We start from the raw sequence: 19,629 nt of genomic DNA on the forward strand, positions 1-19,629 counted from the left end.
TGAAGCTTCCTTCCTTGTCAGTATCGACTGCAGTCAAGTGTAACTACACCTTTGAACGTTCACTTCACATCCACCCGCTGTGTGCTGCTGCCGTCAAAGCTTTTCCAGCTGTTTTACACACCAAAAAAAAAAAAAAATCCAATCGAGGGAAAAAAACATCACAAATTATCCTTTAAATCATAAAGAGAGTCCAGGTGATAAATTAGGCGGCAATAAAATCTGAGATTAAGACATGGAGAAGCGGGAATTTCTTGCAAATTTCCACCGTAGAACACAGCCAGTTGTCTTCCTCTGAGACTTATTTCTTGCCAGGTTTCAGGGGCCACTGCTATTTGTTTGATAGCACACATGTTCACTCATCAAACGTGACACCAATAGATTTTTTTTCATTATAATTAAAGTCTGTTTTCCAAAGTAGTCCTTTAGAAAATGTGCTTTCATAACGAGAACGCAGCCCACAATGGTAAACCGGCCTTGGTACACCCGTGGGAGAGAAAAGTATCTGCCTTCATTAATTATGACTTAATGAAACACAAAATTGCCCCTGGTGCTGTTTGATTGACAGGTAGTCGTACAACAGAGGCAAGCCCCCCCCAACCCCAGTCCACCTGCAGCCCACCCACCCTCATTGCATGTATTCAGGTCCTGGCAGTACAATGTTAGCCTCTAATTGCCAATTTACCGCCCGCTCAATAGTCAGGATTGCTCTCTCTCCGTGTTGGTGCAGGTACTACACCAAGGTTGTTTTGTTTTGTTTTGGGTTTTTTTTTTTTTTTTGTTTTTTAACATCAGGATTAATTTCTTAAAAGCCAGCTCTAAAAGAAAGTGTGGTGCTTGCAAATAAAGGAATGTGATTTAAAGGGAAGGAGAGGAGGGTGAGGGAAGTGCTCATCCTGGAGTTATTGTGAAGGAAGAAAACTGAGAGAGAGAGAGAGAGAGAGAGAGAGAGAGGCAGAGCCAGGAGCATTAAAAAGTGCAGTGAAATAAATTTGCTTAGCAGGTACTTCTGCTGGAGTCGCCTCCGCTGAAAGAGGAGATCAGTCTTCCCACTCCTCCGCGGCCGTTTTCATCTAATCCCTTCCTCCATCTTTTCTCCCCTCTCTGTCATTCAAAGGCTGTTCATTTTTTAATACCCTTGCTATTAATAGATGCTATAAATACTCTAATATATATCTATGGTTTATACCTGGGTCCGGCCAAGTCTGTCTGCCGTTGGCACAGACTTGGAGGGAAATATAGCCTTAGGAAAAACTCAGCCCCTGTGGTGTAAATATGAAGTGTTGCAGGTTTTGTTCGCTGTAGATGATAAAGACGTACTGTCTTATTAGTGTACATTTTCTTATATGAGAGATTGACATTTAAAAAGACACAACAAAAATGATAATGAAATGAAATTAATAATCATGTTGATAAATTTTTCAGTCACCCTTTACCACCCGGAGTGCTTTTTACTAGCCTTACACAAACTTCAAATTTGTATTCATTTTAAATTCAGTCCTATATTAATTGATTTTAAATTGATTTTGTGGGATCTACTGTTTCTATCGTTTTCTAGTGAAAATAGTTTCTAAAGCAGGCTCCTACGGCCAGTAGAAAGCAAAAGTGTCGTTCTTGCTAACAGCCTATGAGAGTGTCGTTGGTATGGAGATGACGACCAAAACACAAAAACACATGCAGTGAACTCATAGAAAACAAGCCTCTAACATTTTCAGCCTGCAGTCTTTACAACCTCTCTGACCTCTGACTGGTTTGTTTTGCACTAAAGTACATTGATTGTTGAGTAAGTATTTGACAACTCAAGTATTTTCCAGGTACTGCTGTTGATATCCAGTGCAGACATGCATACACTAACAGTTGCTCTCCATCAATCCCTGTTTGCTTGTTAACAGTTCGGAAAACTTTTTGTGGAAGTTTGAAGTAATTAAAAAAGGGAGGGAGGGAGGGAGGAAGGGGATGAAGTGGTGGGGGTGGAGGCAGCAGACTTATGCTGCAATATCCATACTAAATTCTGTGTAATGGTAAGGTGAGTCACTCGCCTTAATTAGTTTAGTCTTTCTACTTTTCTCTCTACCTCCACTCTCTCTCTCTCCTGTGGAGTCATTAATGTGGACGTGAACATTTTTCTCTCATTTGAAGGGGTAAATAATGAAAGAGGAGCGACAGTTTTTGGAGGGGAGCTGAGAGGAGGGAGGAGAGAGGAGTCTCAACATTTTAAACACAGCGGGAAGGCAGCAATTAACAGGATCTGACAAACTAGAGGGACACAGACACAAACGACACACACACACGCAGACAATCACACACACTTGAAAACATTCTTTGCACTACAACAAAGGCAAGAATACCTCCAATCCGTGTGTGTTTCTACTCATCCACCGCCACCTGATGCTTGTTTCAAATATTAAAAACTTCATTCATACTAAAATGCACTGCCCCCCTGCACCTCCTCCCCTTTGCTGTGTCCTTGAGTCTGGACTTTCCCTCAAGGTCAGAAACCTCACATGGCAATAAGACGGAGAGCATTTCCATCAGCTATAGATGGGCCGCTGTTTCATTAGCGAATGAAAGCTGTAATTGTGTGGATGAGGCTCTCCTCCGCAAATTCAGCCGTGATAATTACTCATAGTGAGTAAAAACACTCGTCAGGCAGACGAACCATTAGAGAGGCATGTAAACAAACCCTTATCTACTATGGGCGATTGGCTGGTGGGGATTGATGAAAAAAGTTTGATTCTGAAGAGATCTGAAACTGCTGACAAGCGGCAGAGATGCTCATCCAAGGATCAAAAAAGGAGCACTCCCAAAAAAAAAAAACTGTAATTTTGGAGAGGCAGGCAAATATCCCAGAGTCACAAAAAGCGACAGGAAGCGTGAACATTCTCAACCCACCCATTGGACAGTGTATGCCGATGCCGGTTGATCATCCACCACTCTTGTGGGAGGAGGAGGTTTAGCTGGAGGATACAGAGGACTGGAGACAACTGGTTTCACGAGTGACACAGTGAAAGAGTGGGATGAATCCTGAGAGACTTGTGGAGGTGTAAACGGACAGCAGCAGGGTTAATGATCCTGTCGATATCAAAGGAGCCAATCCTATTCGGGGCAAACGTACGGCACTCCACAGGGAAATGTCTTTGGATGACAACCAAACTTTCTGTCTGGGTTGGTGAGAGGGAGCAGGTGCACGGTGCTTGTATGCCCTCACCTCGACCTTTGCAGTGGTCCGGAGCAGTGCCACCATAACTGCCCTCCAGACTCACCAACACCTCCTCATGTTCTCCCGAACCGAGGGAACTACCCTGTCCATTTCCTGCTCAGAGAACAGAGGATGTTGATAACCAAGAACAACTCGGAAAGGGGACATACTGGTAGCAGAGGTAGAGAGGGAGTTGTGGGTGTACTTAACCCATGAAAGGTACGAGCTCCAGGAGGCGGGGTGATGGCTGGTACACTGGAAAAAAGTTCCCAGGTCCCGATTGAGTCGTCCAGCCCCCCAGCAGCTGGCAGAAGGATTTCCAGACCTGAGATGAGAACTACAGACCCCTATCAGAGATGATGTCTTGAAGACGGAACACATGCTGTACAAGGAGGTCAGCAGCCTCAGTAGCAGAGGGGAGCTTAGGCGAAGGAACAAAGTGGACATACTTAAAGAAGCGCTTAATTATTTCATATATGTTGGTGTTACCAGCAGGATGGTGGTAAAACAGTAACAAAGTCCAAGGTGATGTGAGACCATGGGTGTCGAGGGATGGAGGAGACTACCAAGCTAGCTAGCTAAAAAAATGATCAGATAATATTTGAAATAATGCCTAAGATTTGGAATAAATTGCTACGTGTACATAAAAATAAATTAGAAAAGAAAACATAGCTAAAGATTATAATATTAGAAAGAAAGTAAATATGAAAAAATACCTGGCTGTTAGCTGAATGACTTAAAATTAGCCTCATATATCAGTACTAGTAAATTATGTCAAAAACTAGTAACAAGTAAAAAAACAAACAAATGGAAAATAAACAGAGACAACAGCTGGTGTTTACCAGAGGTTATGGTAGGAATCTCTATACTAACCTCATATAAAGTGTTTGTATTATCTTTCCTCAGTATCCACTGCAGTCAAACTCACTTGTTTTCCTCTGCAGTTTAGCCTTGACGAGCAATTATCACATGCAGTGTAATTTTTGTCACCTCCTTTATGCTGTTGCCTGGTTCACGTTTTAAAACTGACTATTGAGACGCTGGTAGCACTTAGGTGTAGCCTACAGTCATCTGCAGCATGCAGCTTCTTTTAAAAACAAAACCCAGCCTCCAGTCGTCACCTCACCATCAGCAGCTGTGGCTCCTTCACGTCAATGCAACACTGAGGTATAAAGATGATTCCAGTCCTGTTAGCATCAACATAACGTAACAGAACATAATGATGGTGGAAATGAGTGGAGACTCACACGCTGTGGCAGAATGATAATTAGTGGCTGAAGAAAGTACAAAAGTAGGAGTCTCTTAAAGAAAGTTGAGTGAGTGAGTGATGGTTTGTGGTGCCAGAGGGAGGACGGAGCCCAGAAATGGGTGATGGGAAAATGGATCGACGACCAAAAAAAAAGGCCAAAGCTGGGAGCTAAGATTAGGATTCCATCTGTATTGAATGAAATATTCAAACATACACTGGTGAGAGGGAGGAGTGTGACAGAAAAAGGATGGTTATGGAGGATAGTGATAATGAAATCACCCTTTTTTACACAAATGTTGGTACATTATAATGCAAAACAAATGATGAAAAATAGTTCTGTGCTGTCGGTGAATGTACTTTTATCTTGTTAGAAAACTATTAAAGTTTTTTCAGTTTTTTTTTGCTGTCTCACTCTTGCTTTGTCTCTGTCCCAAAGCCCTTGGAGTGTACTACTTGTGTCAGTTACATACTGTAGTAACATACTTTTTAAAATTTCTGCCCTGCAGAGGCTGCTGTAAGTGAATACATTTACAGCAGCTGCTCTGTTAATATTGACAGTAAGCAGATTCTGTTCTGCCAACATTAAGCCAATCCTGGGCAAACTACAGTACTTTACAATTTTCTTTAGCCCTGGTTTCTTATCAGCTGTGGAATATTTGTTTATTCCTTATACTTCAATCACTTTAGTAGGAATTGGGGCAGTAGCCGAGCGTAGATCCACTGTCCTGGGCCATTCAATACAAATCTATGTATTGTTGAACCACTAGTATATGTAAATATATGTATATATGTACTGAAATAGAAGGAGAGTTAAGTTCAGATAGTTTTCCTCCCCGTTGTGCTGTCTTTGCTCTGTGCTGCTCTTCCAACCATAAAGGTGAAGTGTGGACACGGTGGTTTGCATGCTTTAAAGTAATTTAGGAGTGACCTTCAAAGAGGAGGCAAAGGCTGCAAAACAAATAAGGCAACTAAAATGTCAGCAGTGTTGTGGGAGACGGGACATCATTAGGAAAATGCACGACAGCAGATCCGGCTTAATTCATCTCAAATGGGATTCTCATTGGGGGACATGCGTCTTCACATTTTCCCCTGAAAGATAACAGCGGTGGATGACTCTGGAGGTTTTCTGTCAGAGCAAAAACAAAGTTTTGCTTTTTCTTTTGGCAAGTATTAGTAGTTCTTTTTAGATTTTAACAGGGAAAAACACTATTTTGACTGACCGGTTTGTGAACATGAAGCTACATTTGTTGGTATTTTTTGTCAACAGATTACAATCATTTCCAGCCATCAGAACAAACATTAAAGCCAGTCTACCTAATGTGATGATATTTGACACGGATAAAATGATTCCATTTAATATGAACAAGGCAATTTGTTTTGATCAGCCCTGAGGGTATTATCAGTACTGGGACTCTGCTGGGTCCTTCAGCCGTTTGGAGCTTTAAGTGCTTTTTAACTGACTGAAAAATAAATTGTTTACTGTCATTTCAGACCGCTGATGTTTGCTGGTGTAAAAATGTCAAATTGATAGAGCTATAGGTGGAGGTGTGCAGAATTTAATTTATCTCCTGCAGTTTTGAACAAATTAGGACCTTTGAGCCCAAACCATCTTCTATCAAATGCCTTTGAAAACTACACAGTGGGCTCTTCATGCAATAGAAATGTTCAAAAAATGCATGTTTTGTCTTTGGAAAGATGGTGGTTTATATGTTATAAACAAAATCAATAAATAAAAACTTCCACATGTCCCCCCCCTCCCTCCTTTATTCCAGGTGATGGTGTTCATATCCCAGAAGAATCCAAAGACCAAAGAAATTCTCCCTTAAGTTGTGTCTGATTCTAAACCAGGGCTGCTCAATGTGACAACTGTAAGTAGGAGTTTTTTTCATTTTTTTCCTGCTGCTCTTCCTCACAGAGCCTGTGTTTTAAAGCCGGCTGTATGTTGAAAGAGCTAATGTAAGAAAAGCTTTCCAGCAGAATAGGATTTCATCTTGGTTTCGAACAAACTTTTTTACACAAATCCTGCACTCTCTTCAAACATTGTATGAGAAAAATATAAGAGAAAAATTAGCTCTACTAAAATGCTACTTCTAACTTAGGGTAATCATACACTTTTCCAACCTACTATTCTCCAAGAAGTGCAGTCAACAACTCGACCATAAAATGTCCTCAATGTAAGACTGTGTTCAGGTGGTTGTCATGCAAAGATATTACAATTTATATTCTTTTCAATCAGTTATTATACAAAATAAGTTTTAAAGATTTTTTCTCTTCCTGTTCCTGTTAGGGGTTTTTTGTTTTTTTTTTTTTTTTTTGTTTTTTGTGCTACTCTGTAATTAAACCAAACACACAGAGCCGGTTTATGTCAAGGTTAGGAGTTCCTACTTTGAGATGAATAAATTAGAAAAAAAAAATAATAATAATAATGTAATTAACAGCACTTATTGAGTAGGTGCCAAACTGAATGCTGGCATTTTCAGAGGTTGGTGATTTAATTATAGCTCAGGCCATTTCTTTAATGGTGTTGACAACTGTGAGCCTGTAGGTGGAGAAGGGTGGAGCATGTCAGCCGCAGTCATCATCGTCAACCTGCCGACTCCCAAAATAACTCTGAGGAAGAAAGTGAGATAATGTCAAGCATGAGTCAGTAGCTGAGGGGAACAGATATGATATATTACGAGAACTCAAGTTTCAAGTGGACACACAACTAGAAAAATACCTTTTGCTTAAATTGCTTAAAATAAACAGATGTAGAAATGTATGTAAGAGGACAAGGACAAAGTAGGACTTTAAAGATTCTAAATGAGGTTTTTGATTTAGAAGTTGAGTGGTAGTGGGGTTGGGTGTATTGTACAGATTGGGTATAAAAGGAGCATCAACCAAAAGCTGTGTCTTTTTTACCTAGAATGGGAGACGGTTTGTCACCTTATAATTTAGGTTTTTTTAGAAAAGAAGTGGACATAAAATTTTAGAAATGAAATGTAAAATAAAGACCACTCCTTTTTTTTGATATACTGCAATATACTCTGGTTTAGACAAATTGGAGGACATTTAAATTAAACTTCAACACCAGTTTTGACCGTCAGTCCTTTTAAAAAAAGGGGGGAGCTTCCACTCATGCTTTTCATTTTCACTCTTTAAAGTGCCCACCTTTTACAACAACAAAGTGAAAACAGAAAAGAATGCTGTTGTGTTTGGGTGTACTTGAGTTTGGCCTGGGCACTGATGACCTCAGAGGAGCCAAGGACTCGCCGTCCAACACCGTAAGAAAGATGGATACGCCTGCCCCTAGAATGGGCCCCGGATTATCTCTCTGGCACAGGAGCCGGCAGAAAAGGGAGCAAACGGAACATCTCTGGGGCGGTGAAAAATGAGCGAGCGAGATACTATTTCTCTTTTAATTCACAAGGGGTGGCCTGGCTGTGCCTGCGATAAGACACAAGTGATCAACATCCTCCAAGTCTGCGGTGACTTGGCCTCCTGGCGGCTCCCTCCTCTGGCTGATATGTAGGATGGATTATTTAATTTTTTTTTTTTACTTTCTTCCAACAGGTACAGTGCAAGTTCAAAAAAATCAAATGAAAAAGAAAGAGCAAAGACAGAGAGAAATCATGTGGAAGCTGCAGGCACAGAGCTACCATATTCTGCCAGAGCTCAGATCTGGATTTATGATGGGGGTAGAGAGCTGCACAAGGCCTGGGGGAGACGGTGGAGTTACTTTTAGGCCCCTTCTTTTCCTCACTTCTTGTCTTGTTTCCACATTCTTTGTGTTGCACATAGCATTTTCTCCGAGGACAGAGCACCAGTCAAAACACGAGTTGGTCTCCGGTCTTGAACTTTTTTTTTCTCAAATAAAGAAGTGATCTACATGCCCGGTCATATCCTTGTCTGATCTGTCAGACAAGAAGCAGCCTCTCAGCATCCACGTAGCCATTTTCGAATAAAAATCCAAAATGGACCCATGCTGGTTCATTTAAAGAGAATCGGTAACATAAAGAACCAACGTCTGCAGCAGCTTGGTGGAATTCAGAACTCACACTAGGCATGAAGGCAATCAGGTTAAATTGAATGGAACAATACTGGGCTCCATTTCCCAATGTCCCCGGATGTAGCCTTCATTCAAAGATGAAGAGCTGTGTGACCCCAGTCTTTCTTTTTTACGTGGAGAAACTGGTGAAAAACTTAAATGTAACATTTGGATTCAGTCTGGAAAGGTGAAAAAACAAATGAGGAATCGGTTTCCTCAGTGAGACTTTGTTTTCTATTTCATTCCTTAAAGAGAATGAGCAAATAAAACTATCGAAGTTTAAAGAAAACCACTTCTGCTTTTTCTATCTTCTAGTTTGAAATTTAAACATACCTTTAATCTTTCAGTTATTTTTACCCTTAATGGCATATATTTCTATTTTTATTTATAATTTTGCATTTGTAAATGTCAGAATTTAAGGCTTTAATTACTCACTACTTGACATTTACATACAGTATATAATTAATAAAAAGCCACCTGACATGTCAACACCATGACCTTTACTTAATTTAAAAAAAAAAAAAAAAAGATTTATTTATCATCTAAGACCGCTTACATCCATCGACAGATGCCAGCAGGTTGTTGTTGTTCCAAACTCAACATAAACCCAGTCTATGGCTGACATTTATTATTCTGTCATTGCTCATGTCAAAGCAGGAGGAACTCAGGAACGCCTGTAAAATTAAACCATAGAACTATGGTACGCAACACATTTTACATCTTCTCGTACATCGATCAGAGTCATCTTCAGAGCAGTCAACTGAACTGCTGTAAGGTCTGAGGCTTGGAAAGTTTTAACTGGCTGATGATTTGTCACCTCGGTCATGTGACAAAATTGTTTGATTACAACATCCCAATTTGTGTGATTTTTGTATATAAAGATTTTTTTTAATACTTTCATTATTGCCATGATAAAATAAGCATTTTCTAGCCTAAGAAAAAAACAATACTGAAAGTTTCAGAAAGTTTTTGCCATATTTCACGCCCTATGATGCCTCCAAAAGGGTTCGTAAAAGGGTATATATATACGTAAATAATATAATACTATACTATATACTACTGCGTCTCAAAGCAGTTTTTTTGCCTATCGCGGGCAGTTTTGGAACGTTACCTCTGTGACAGACGAGGGACCACTGTATATTCATATATACCTTTGAACTGTTGTTTTTGTTGTTGTTTTTTAAAATATTTTAAGGACAGACTTAGAACTTTGAGAGATTTAAAGCCAATATCATTTGAGGAAGAATTTGCGGATGACCCCTGACCTTTAAAGTCTGCCCTTAAAATTGGTTTTCAGCCATTTTTGAAATTGTCTGGTGAATATTTATCTCAAATACCACATTGACAGACCTGGTACTAAGGTTGTAGAAGGAAATGCATTCAAAGATTCCTGGGTTCTGATCACTTCTTTCTGAAGCTTTGGTTTATCTGTAGTTACTGAGCTGCACAGAGGTTTGTTTTTGAATGATATTGTTGTGCCATGAGCTAAGCTTCTCCTCTGACAACAAATAAAGTCAGCCACCGTAGTATCCTGGATATCAGATCTCCTAAAGTAGAGGTAAATAGGAGAAAGCTGCAGGAAAAAAGAAAGATATTTTTTCTGTGTCTTAGCGAAGGCGACACGGTGAAGAAAGTGCTGCTGTGACTTGACAGGAGTTTAGAAAGGTTTATGAAATGTGCAACAGCGAGTGTGAGCTTGCAAGTGTGTGTTCCTGGATGTGTACTCTCCTTTAGTGAGTAGAAAAAAGTATCTCCTAAAAAACCGACTTCTGCAGATGTTCAAACATGCTTGTAAACAATATGGAGCAGCCCCGAACTCAGATCTTCACCTGTTTTTGTGAGTTTGGGAGCTGGGTTTTTGACGAGTGCTTCCAAGCCACTAATTGGACAGCAGACCAGTGCATGCTGATCGGCATATGTTTCTGCCTCTAATGACCTTCCTGTGGAAGCCCAGTGACAGAGGAGGAGAGGCAGCACCATCTGACCTGTGGACCTGCCAAAATCTCCTCCGCTTTGCATGTGTTTGATCCAGCAGTTTGTACTTCAAATGGTACTTTAGCTTCAGATTTTACAAGTAGGTCAAAAGAGACGCTGTAATCAGTCCTACTTGACCAAACAGGAAGAAAAGGCAGCCAGCGTTTGTCTCCTCTCTTGCGTTTATCCGCAAAATTAAGATGTCCTGTGAGTATTGGATTTCAGCGACTCTGTTCTTTGCCATCATTTAAAAGTTAATACATCACTGAAGGTCAGACGAGCGCCTGCAGAGAACCGTCCTTCAGAATAAAGCAGGGAGAGAATAAAAGATCTGCAGGATCTAAAGGGGTTCTGTCTCTTTCAGGCAGAAACGAGGACGGTCAATGTTTTAATTGGTCCTTAAGATTTTTTTTTTCTAAAGATTTCAGCACCAATGCTCTCAAAGGCACTCCATTAGATTAGCATTTGCCTGAAAAGGCAGCAAATGAATGACTGATTTGAAGGAGTGACTTTAATAAGGTGCCATCTGCAAGTGCAGGTCTTTATTTTGAGGAACTAGGTGGCAAGTCCAATCTTTGAACATTTTTTAAATGGTCAGATTTAGGTAATCTATTTTTGTCTTTCCACACAACAATTGCATTTTCTCTACTACTCAAACAGTATGTGTAGACTGGTAGTAGTTTTCTGCTGGTTTACTGTCAACAGTCAACATCAAAAACATGAAAACGCTAGCATAGAATTATGTAATCCTAAAATTACTACACTAAAGTAAATTCAGTAGATATTGTTTCAAATCAAAGGCTATACATAGGTTATATACAGAAAAAAACACACAAAAAACTACAATCCCTACAAATAATAATAATAGTTGCGCCTGGCATCACCTGACTTGTATTTTTAGATGTCAGAAGCCTAGCTTTATGAATATATTATTGCTGGAGCATTGGCGGCCTATTCTTGACATTTGGTCCATGGCTCCCAAAAGATCAATTCTAAGGTCCTTGGCTTTTCCTGTAGCACCACCAGCTGGTCAGAATTTGCTCTTAATCCAATAAAATCTGAAAGAAAAAAAATGGTGATATGGTTTGGCATCCCACATGGAACACCAAGCTATGAAATTTGAAACTCACATCTGTTAAAATGAAATGTACGGTAATAGCTTTTTTATTTGCTGGAGATTTTATTGAGAACCATTGTTACTGTGGGCCTTTTATCAGTATGATCTCGTAAAGGAAGAACTCAGATAGTTGTATGTTTGTATTTGGGGAAAAAATACTTAAAATATCTGACTTTGTCCTTGAAATTCAGAGGTTGGTTTTCAATGGGTGTTTAAATACATCGCCAGTAGTTTTCTATTTGATTGGAAATGCTCCTACTTAATTGATAGTTGATTTTAAATTAATTGACAAATGACAAATTGACAAAATAAATTCGATTTTCTGTTATTATTTATTATTTTATTATTGATTACGAACAAACATTTAAGATACAGAAAATAGCCATGTTGCCTTAAGTACAGCAACATTATCTTAAAAACAACCCAAGATAACTACTTAAAGTTACAATGGTTTTTAAAAAGTAACATTAAAAAGCAACATTTAATTTAAAATTAACATTTTTGTAGAAATATATCAAATAATCCACAGAAACAACCAAAATACTTGCCAAAGAACTTGTTTTTTTCCCTCAAACAAAACTGTATTAAACTACATTTGTATTTTAACTTTTAATGATGTGAAAAAGTTAACCCTGATAGCTTCCTCATGAAACTAGGCAAAAAATAAAAAATAAATACATGTTTGAGCTGCACAATATCTAAATTCCTACATTTAACAAGGGCAAAAATAAACAGTACTCTGATCTTCATCTATTGTGTATCTATGAATACTGCTGACAGAAAATAATTCATAAGAAACTGCTCTTTAAATATGAACTAATTGATTGAGTTCAGATGTCACTGGTCGGTCAGAGGACCCGGACATCACGTTCCTGGAGTCTGTGCTGTGATTGACAGTCAGGACGTAAATAGTCTGTCTGTCATTACGGCTTGTAATCAGGCCTGAGTTGAAGTCGTGCCACTGTTTGTTGGCAGCTCCTTGAGATAATATTAAATGAACTTGTTGACCCTTTGATGAAGTAACTGTTCTTCATTCAACTTTGCTTGATTCCCATTCACACCCTGATATCCAGCCTCCGACTAATGACCCATTCAGGAGACAGACATTTGCATTTTGATTAGTGGTAGTCAACAGCCTCTCATCTCTGGTCCTTCTCCAATTCTGCCTGATGATACTGACGACAGTCAAACGGCCACTGCCACAGATTAAAATCATACAGTTAAATAATGGATCATCAGATAAGAGTACCTGTGCTCAGAACTCAGCGTTGAGTCCTCTTAAAAACACCGCATGAGCTACGTATTTGGATTAATGTTTTCTGCCACAAAACTCTCACCGAGTCTGTTTGTTCATGGTATGGATATTGGGGCAGAATTATTAATAAATGTAACAATAGATAGATAGATAGATCTGGGTATGCATGAAAAACTCAAAACATCTTAACACAGCATTAAAACTGTCCAGAATGTGTTGGTCCTGGTTTGTTTGGCACCACAGACACCTTCAACTCTACAGTGGTTAGCTCTTGGACTGGCAGCTAACACCTGGATTGGTGTCACATTAAACACTGACATTCACTGACGTTTTTTTTAATTTATTTTTTTACTCCTGTTCTGTGTTGAATAAATTTCACAGTGACTTGTGTGGAGAAAAGCTAAATAGCTGTTCCTCATGATCACTGATCCGCTTCAGTCAGAAGGACCAGACCAAATTTGTGGGATAAAAATAGCAGGTTCACCTTAAAACGAATCCAAATCCTGTCAGTCAAAGTCCCCTGGCAGACCTCCCCTAACTGTAACATTGGTGGCTGTAGTTTTGTATCAATAGACAGAGATTAAAATAATCTGTTACCATATGTTTTCATAACCTTGGGGCTCAATCACCTTGTCAAAGGCAGCTGTTTCTCAGCTCTGGTGCTCAGGCTCTGTGGGATAAGCTTTCAGTCTAAGTATAGCAGAAGGTGTAACTTCAGCAAGTGGGGAATGAATTCACAGATTTTTTTCCTTCAGCATCTTCTACATCTCCATCGGTCCTTAACTAAAACCGGAGCCCGGAGTTTGGTGCAATTATTTCCGTAATAAAACCAAAAGAGAGTTATTTTTTGTGTTGTTGCGTGAACAAGGTACAGATTCTCTCCCCCGTTTTCCTCCCTGAGGCCTTTCCGGTTTGCAGTTGCTGTTTGTCTCGGGGCATTGTTTTATTACCGTCAAAAGTCTACTGGGAAAAGTCTTAAGATGGTGGTTGCCTAGCAACAAGGACCTGAAGGTTCCGCCACAAGAGCGAAAGTGAAGAGCGGCCTGGAGCAAAAAGGGAGGTGGGGGAGATCGCTAGTGAAAGTATGGGAGAAAGTGAAGGAGCAGAGGTAACAGTCAGACTGGAATGGCAGCGTAAATGGTCACAGCTGGGGCAGAGTTAGGACCTGGTGAGGCAGCAACATCACGTTCACTTCTCCCTGTAGAATCAGCATTGGAGCAGGTGAGAGGCGATGAACTGAATGTCAATCAGTTCATCTGAGGGTCTCCTCTGGGTTCTTTTAGACAACTCTGCTCTGTGAAAGATGGCCACTACTACCCAATTTGATGGGACTACTGCAACCAATATGTCAGGGAGAAAAGAAGGTGCTGAGAAAATGACTAAAATCTGTAGAGCAGGGTCATAAAGGGAACTTTAAGACAGATGGACACATCAGAGTTGTTCTGCAGTTCTGGCAGGATGAAGAGAAGCTGGACCATCTACAGATAATAAAAACCCGATGACTTCATCCCTCTTTTGTTAATTAATGGGCTTGTCAAATGAAATCATTACTAAAGTCTGTTGGGTTTTGTCTTTGTTTCCGTCGATGTGTCACTATATCATCTTAATAACCCACTGGAAGCATTACTTTGTTTGTTTCAGCAAACCTTTAGCAGGCCAAGCACACATAGAAACGGTGGCTGGTGTTTGAGTATCGATACTGATGTGTGGATTGTTGTTGCTCCTGAGTGAAACAATGGTGCGACACGCTTTGACATTTACACCATCAGAGGTGAGGATGCTCATGCAGCCGTGGTGCAAAACACTAGGGCAAAGTAACCGTTGTTTCATCATAATTAGCCAGACAATCACTGAGCTAATTGTTATTGGTGGGATATTGGATCAAAGAAAGGAGAGATGTCAAGTTTATTATCAGGGGATCTCCACGTTCGAGAGAACCTTCAACCTGGAAAAGAGCTCTGCTCTGAATGAAGAACTCAAAGGTTCGTGTATTGTCTCGCCTTCTAGAACTTCATGGACTTAAAAGTGGAGTGAAAAGTCAGAGAAAGGTCAATGTGAAGGGCAAGGCCTTTTAAGGATCAGTATTGTGGGCAAGAGAAAAATAGGCTTTATGAATGACGTGGTGACACAACATTGCTTTGGCTTTTATTGATTTATCAGTAGGCATCGTCTGTCCTCTGACTCTGGACCTGCTTTGAAGTCATGTGCTGCACCACACAAAAATACAAATGTCAAACATAAAGCATGATTAAGGTCAGTTTCAGGTTGTTGATGTTTTGAGTGAAACATTTTTATCATTTCATCAAGTTGTGGGCAACGATCAACGTGCCAGAGTTGATTATTGAGAAAAGGAGTTTAGTAAACTCATAAAAGTGTGTATCTGAGTTCTATGACTCCATGCTAATGGATTGACTTGATGTGGGTGTGAATCCCTCAATAAATTTTGTGACTCCTTTGATGTGATATGTGTCCTATGATGTACGCTGACTCTTCCGCTGTGTTTTATCGTTTCATATTTTCAATGTTTTTCTGTCTCCTTTGTACTGGTCTACTGATACATGTTTAGTCCTTTGATGTGTTCTGTGACTCCTCTGTTTTTGTTAATCAGTACTTGCTATACCTGTTAGTACAAGCACATGTGTTTTTCTGCTCCCAACTAAACCAAACCGGTGTCTGAAAAATCTATACATTCCTAAATGTTTTAGTTTGACCTCCATGACCTTCTAACCATGTTGAGGCTCTAAAAGTTGTGGTACCACAAACTAAACTAACTAGTTTCAACCCTCCCCCACCGCCTCCCCCCAAACTGTCTATTTCCTGTCAATTGAAGGATATGGTTTTGAGGCATACATTCTTTGTTGGGTCGAAGGGCAGATGACCAATTTTCTTGCAAAGCCCCCTGTTGGTCTGAAAGCCGCACTGCATAATATTTAGAGCAGAGTAGATTTTATTTGGGTTGACTGAGATGTATATGTCTTAATGATGAAGCCCAAACAGAGTCTGAAATATAGAGTTTAATCTTGATTATGAGCTAATACACCATATGCTTCAGGCAATTATCTGTCCGTGGCTGACCCTCCTCTAATTTGTTAAGAGTTCAATGTAGCATAAAATCTAGGGCAGGTCATTCCCGAGTGTTTAATCTCTCCTTGGGTGAGGGAGAGTAGGAAAGGGAGAAAAAAGTCACACGTTAGTCGCACACGGTAATTAGATGGGAGGATCACGGATGATAGGCCGTGCTCCAGGGTGCTAACATCTCTCATTTTTTCCAACTCTTAGAAATACCCGCACGTGAACAGAGCAGATGTGCACTGTGTGCAGGAGAGATAAAAAAAATGGTGGAATGTAACAGTGGTGAGAAGAATGTGTGGTAATTGCAGTAGAAGATGAGATATTCTCACAACACTAAAAGGAACAACAGTGTGAAATCCATTCTTGTCGACATGATGTGCACTTGATCACATACTGTATTCATATCACACATGTTGTCAAACTCCTATAGGTAATGTTAGAATCTGATAGTATATTACTCTGGTTCAAGAGAACTGATGTCGAAAACAGTTTGATCATCCGAGTGTCGCTATCTAACTACTGTGACGCCCAAACGCCTACAGTATCAATTCTGCGCTGCATTGCAATTTTTAAATCATGTCTCACTTTATCGCAATTAATGGGCAAATTAGCAAAAGGCTACAAGTTAACAAGCAATAACCAAACAACATTAGCCCAGAAAAACCTAAACGTTTAAGAAACTTTCCACAAAAACATTATATTTAATTAATCTTTGCCAGTAATTTGTTTAAATATCTACAAACTGAAAGCTTGACCTCGATATACAAACTCCAGGTCAAACATGACTAGAAGTCAGCCAAGGCAGCAGTGGGAGCATAGCGCAGCAGCTAGCTAGAGCTGGATCACAGTCGACGGTCTTACCCTACAACACTGAAGGGAAATATTTCTTCTTTCTTTTTTCTGAGGTTTTCTTCTATTATACAAGGCAGCCTATACAAGGGGGAAAAATAAAAATATATATCTTTTAATGCATGCTTCACTTCAGTGCTTCTTGAGAGGGTAAATAGAGGTAGATTATTAATCAGGTCAGAATAAAAGCAGATAAATGTGCTTCAGTCTTTTTATTTACTCCAAACCTTATTTTTGAATCTCTTCAGGGAGAAAACGTTCAATTAAGTAAAACATATTTCCAGAGTTTTCCTCACATAACTGGAAAAAATAGTACTTGGACCACAGGGATTTTTGTATAGGAGGTATTTACATTTGAGTGTTTGTTGCCCTGGTAGTCAAAGCTCAGTGGTGTGCAGCTTATGTGATGCCATTTTTGACTGAGCTACAGAGGTTTTATGGCTTAGCTGGATGGTTAGGGGTTCAATTCCAGAGAAACATACCAAACCAAACCAAACCAAACCAAGATTGATACAAAAAAATTGTATTTTCATGAAGAGTCAGAAAAAATAAAATGGAAATTGATTGGTTTATTTATGTTTTCTTCATACCAAACCAAATGCATGCATAATCAGAATCATAGATGAGTGACTTGAGAATTGAGAATTCTCAAACTTTGCTCCTGCTGCCATTGTTTGTTCCTTGGGGGGTGGGGGGGGGCTACTAACTTTTGTTGAAAGTAAAAACCTGTTCAAAGTGTTGACACATTTTTTTTTTTACCCAGACAGACACAAGGAAAGGTCTGCTGATGAGATGGACATCCGTTACGCTGTGCCATCATCTCCCTCCAGGTCATGTCAGGTAGGAGTGTCTCTATTACTATATATACGGTGAATGTTGCATATCGCCCAAACGAAAAAAGTTTATATCCTGGAGACATAAACTCCAAACTAGCAACAACATATCTGAAGAACTTTCAAACCACACTGACCTTCTGTAAACCCTTGTGGAATAGAAAACAAATGATATCTTTCTTTGTCCTGGAGCAGCAGGACAGCAGTGCTGTGTTTAGGTGTTCTTCAGAAGTCAATATGGCACTATGGAAACAAACTGCATCTGCAACTAATGGCCAAGAAGAAAGCACTCAGAGCAGAGCAGAGACCGAACTTTAAGAACTAATAATCTCCCCAGTTAGCCATTACTACCACACACAAACAAAGGCAGCACAGGGCGGACGACAGAGAGAGTACGGTGGCCAGAGAGGCAGTAAAATATTGAACGTTCCTACTTAACAGGTCAAGTAAACCACCAGGTCTCCGGCATCAAACACTTTGGCTGTGTGTGCAGTATGCAATGATGCTGTGCTCTCTGAGTTCCAGTTTGGAAGAATGATGCTGGAAATCAATAGTGTTTCTGTCTCTCTTTGTTAAGAGCCAAAGTCAGAAAACACTTTTGATCACATATTGATATTTAGACGTGTTTATTTCCAATTTATTTTACTTTTAAGTTCACCTTTCATTGTCACGTCTGCATGAGATTCTAGTGATTGTTTTTGCTCAATGTCCTTGAAGGAAAACCATTAAACTAAATTTTCAATTTATTCATATATTTAGTATTTGTTTGTAACTACAGCAATACCTGTAACCGGACCTTGACAGTACGTGAATAGTTCTAGTATTTGACCAGAGAAAAGCTATGTTTGTGTAAACTGTCAAACTTCATGTTTAAACACCAATCCATAGATGCTATGACTTCAATTCAATTCATGAGAGTTTCACACAGGAAGTGATGATGATAGATTTCCCTCTTATTAGAGAAACTATTGGAGCATCTGGTCTGACTACAGCTCAGAGCAGCGTCGTTAAGGCAGTCAGGTCCCAGCAACCACTGAATCACACACAGGTCCAACAGCATGGCTGTAAACATGGCCCACAGTAGACACAGTAGACGTGTCATTGTGACACAGCTCCACCACTGCAGACAACCAAATGTGACCTCTGTTTTTAACCCATCACCAAAGTGAACAGTGGTTTAAAGGGAAGCAGTGTGTGGGGACGGTGCCATGCTCAGAGCACCTCAGTGGTAACTTGGCAGTTGGTGGACCTGACCTAAAGCCTTCCGGACCCAAGTCCGCTTCCTTAACCACTAAGCCACCACTGCCCCAAAAAGATAACCACAGAATTGAAATTCCATTCATTTGTCATTTTCATCCTGAAAAACACTCACGTTGGACTTTGAATTTATCTGGAAACTATTCACTGAATCATTCCGAGGGAATAAAATATGACAGAATATTATTTTATCTGTCAAACATCAGCCCAAATGTTTTTTTCTAATAAGATTCATCTGTAGAACAAATATTGTAGCATTAAAAGTTTTTTTCCCAGTAATCCTTTCATCAGAGTGACAGCCTGTATCTGGAATCCAAGACAGATTTTATTTAGATGATTGGTCTGAAGGATGATAAAAAATATACTTTCTTATCAAGTGTAGACAGGTGAAATAGATAAACTATGATAATTAAGATGTCTTAACCAAAAAAATGTGTGAATGAGTTTTGTGCTGACAACATGCCTCCTGGCGTGTTCTCACCTGCTGTTCTTATGAAGTCATACGCCCCCTGCTGTCTGGTCACTCCTTAGGGATAGCGTTACATTTTTTTAATCCTTTGTTTTTCAAAAGAGTTTTAATTAAAAATAAGTTGGGGCCAGGCTTAAGGTCCTCTTTCACATATTGCAACGCTACTACTGTCCTTAAAAGAAGTACTCAAAGTACTTGAAAAAAGTACTCGAAAAAATGTGGCAGCTCACTGTTGGATTTCACAGTCCAACTTCAGTTCTACGTTGTTGTTGTAGAGAAACACAGACCCTATGTTTCCTATTTTTCTATTCTATTCCACTCACATTTTGAC

The 19,629-nt window shown here is 39.7% G+C and overlaps 1 long non-coding RNA gene across 1 annotated transcript in view; it reads left to right on the plus strand.

Annotated features, from left to right (window-relative positions):
• LOC103386758 (uncharacterized) overlaps nucleotides 1-18,225 on the plus strand; it is a 236,655-nt gene extending 218,430 nt beyond the window's left edge. The window contains exons 7-8 of the long non-coding RNA XR_003050155.1: nucleotides 6,218-6,313; nucleotides 17,503-18,225. This is a non-coding gene — a long non-coding RNA (uncharacterized LOC103386758). The remainder of the gene's footprint in view (nucleotides 1-6,217; nucleotides 6,314-17,502) is intronic.
• Nucleotides 18,226-19,629: the final 1,404 nt, after the last annotated feature.

The sequence above is a fragment of the Cynoglossus semilaevis genome, chromosome 1 (assembly GCF_000523025.1).
Source record: "Cynoglossus semilaevis isolate Cse_v1.0 chromosome 1, Cse_v1.0, whole genome shotgun sequence".
NCBI lineage: Eukaryota > Metazoa > Chordata > Actinopteri > Pleuronectiformes > Cynoglossidae > Cynoglossus > Cynoglossus semilaevis.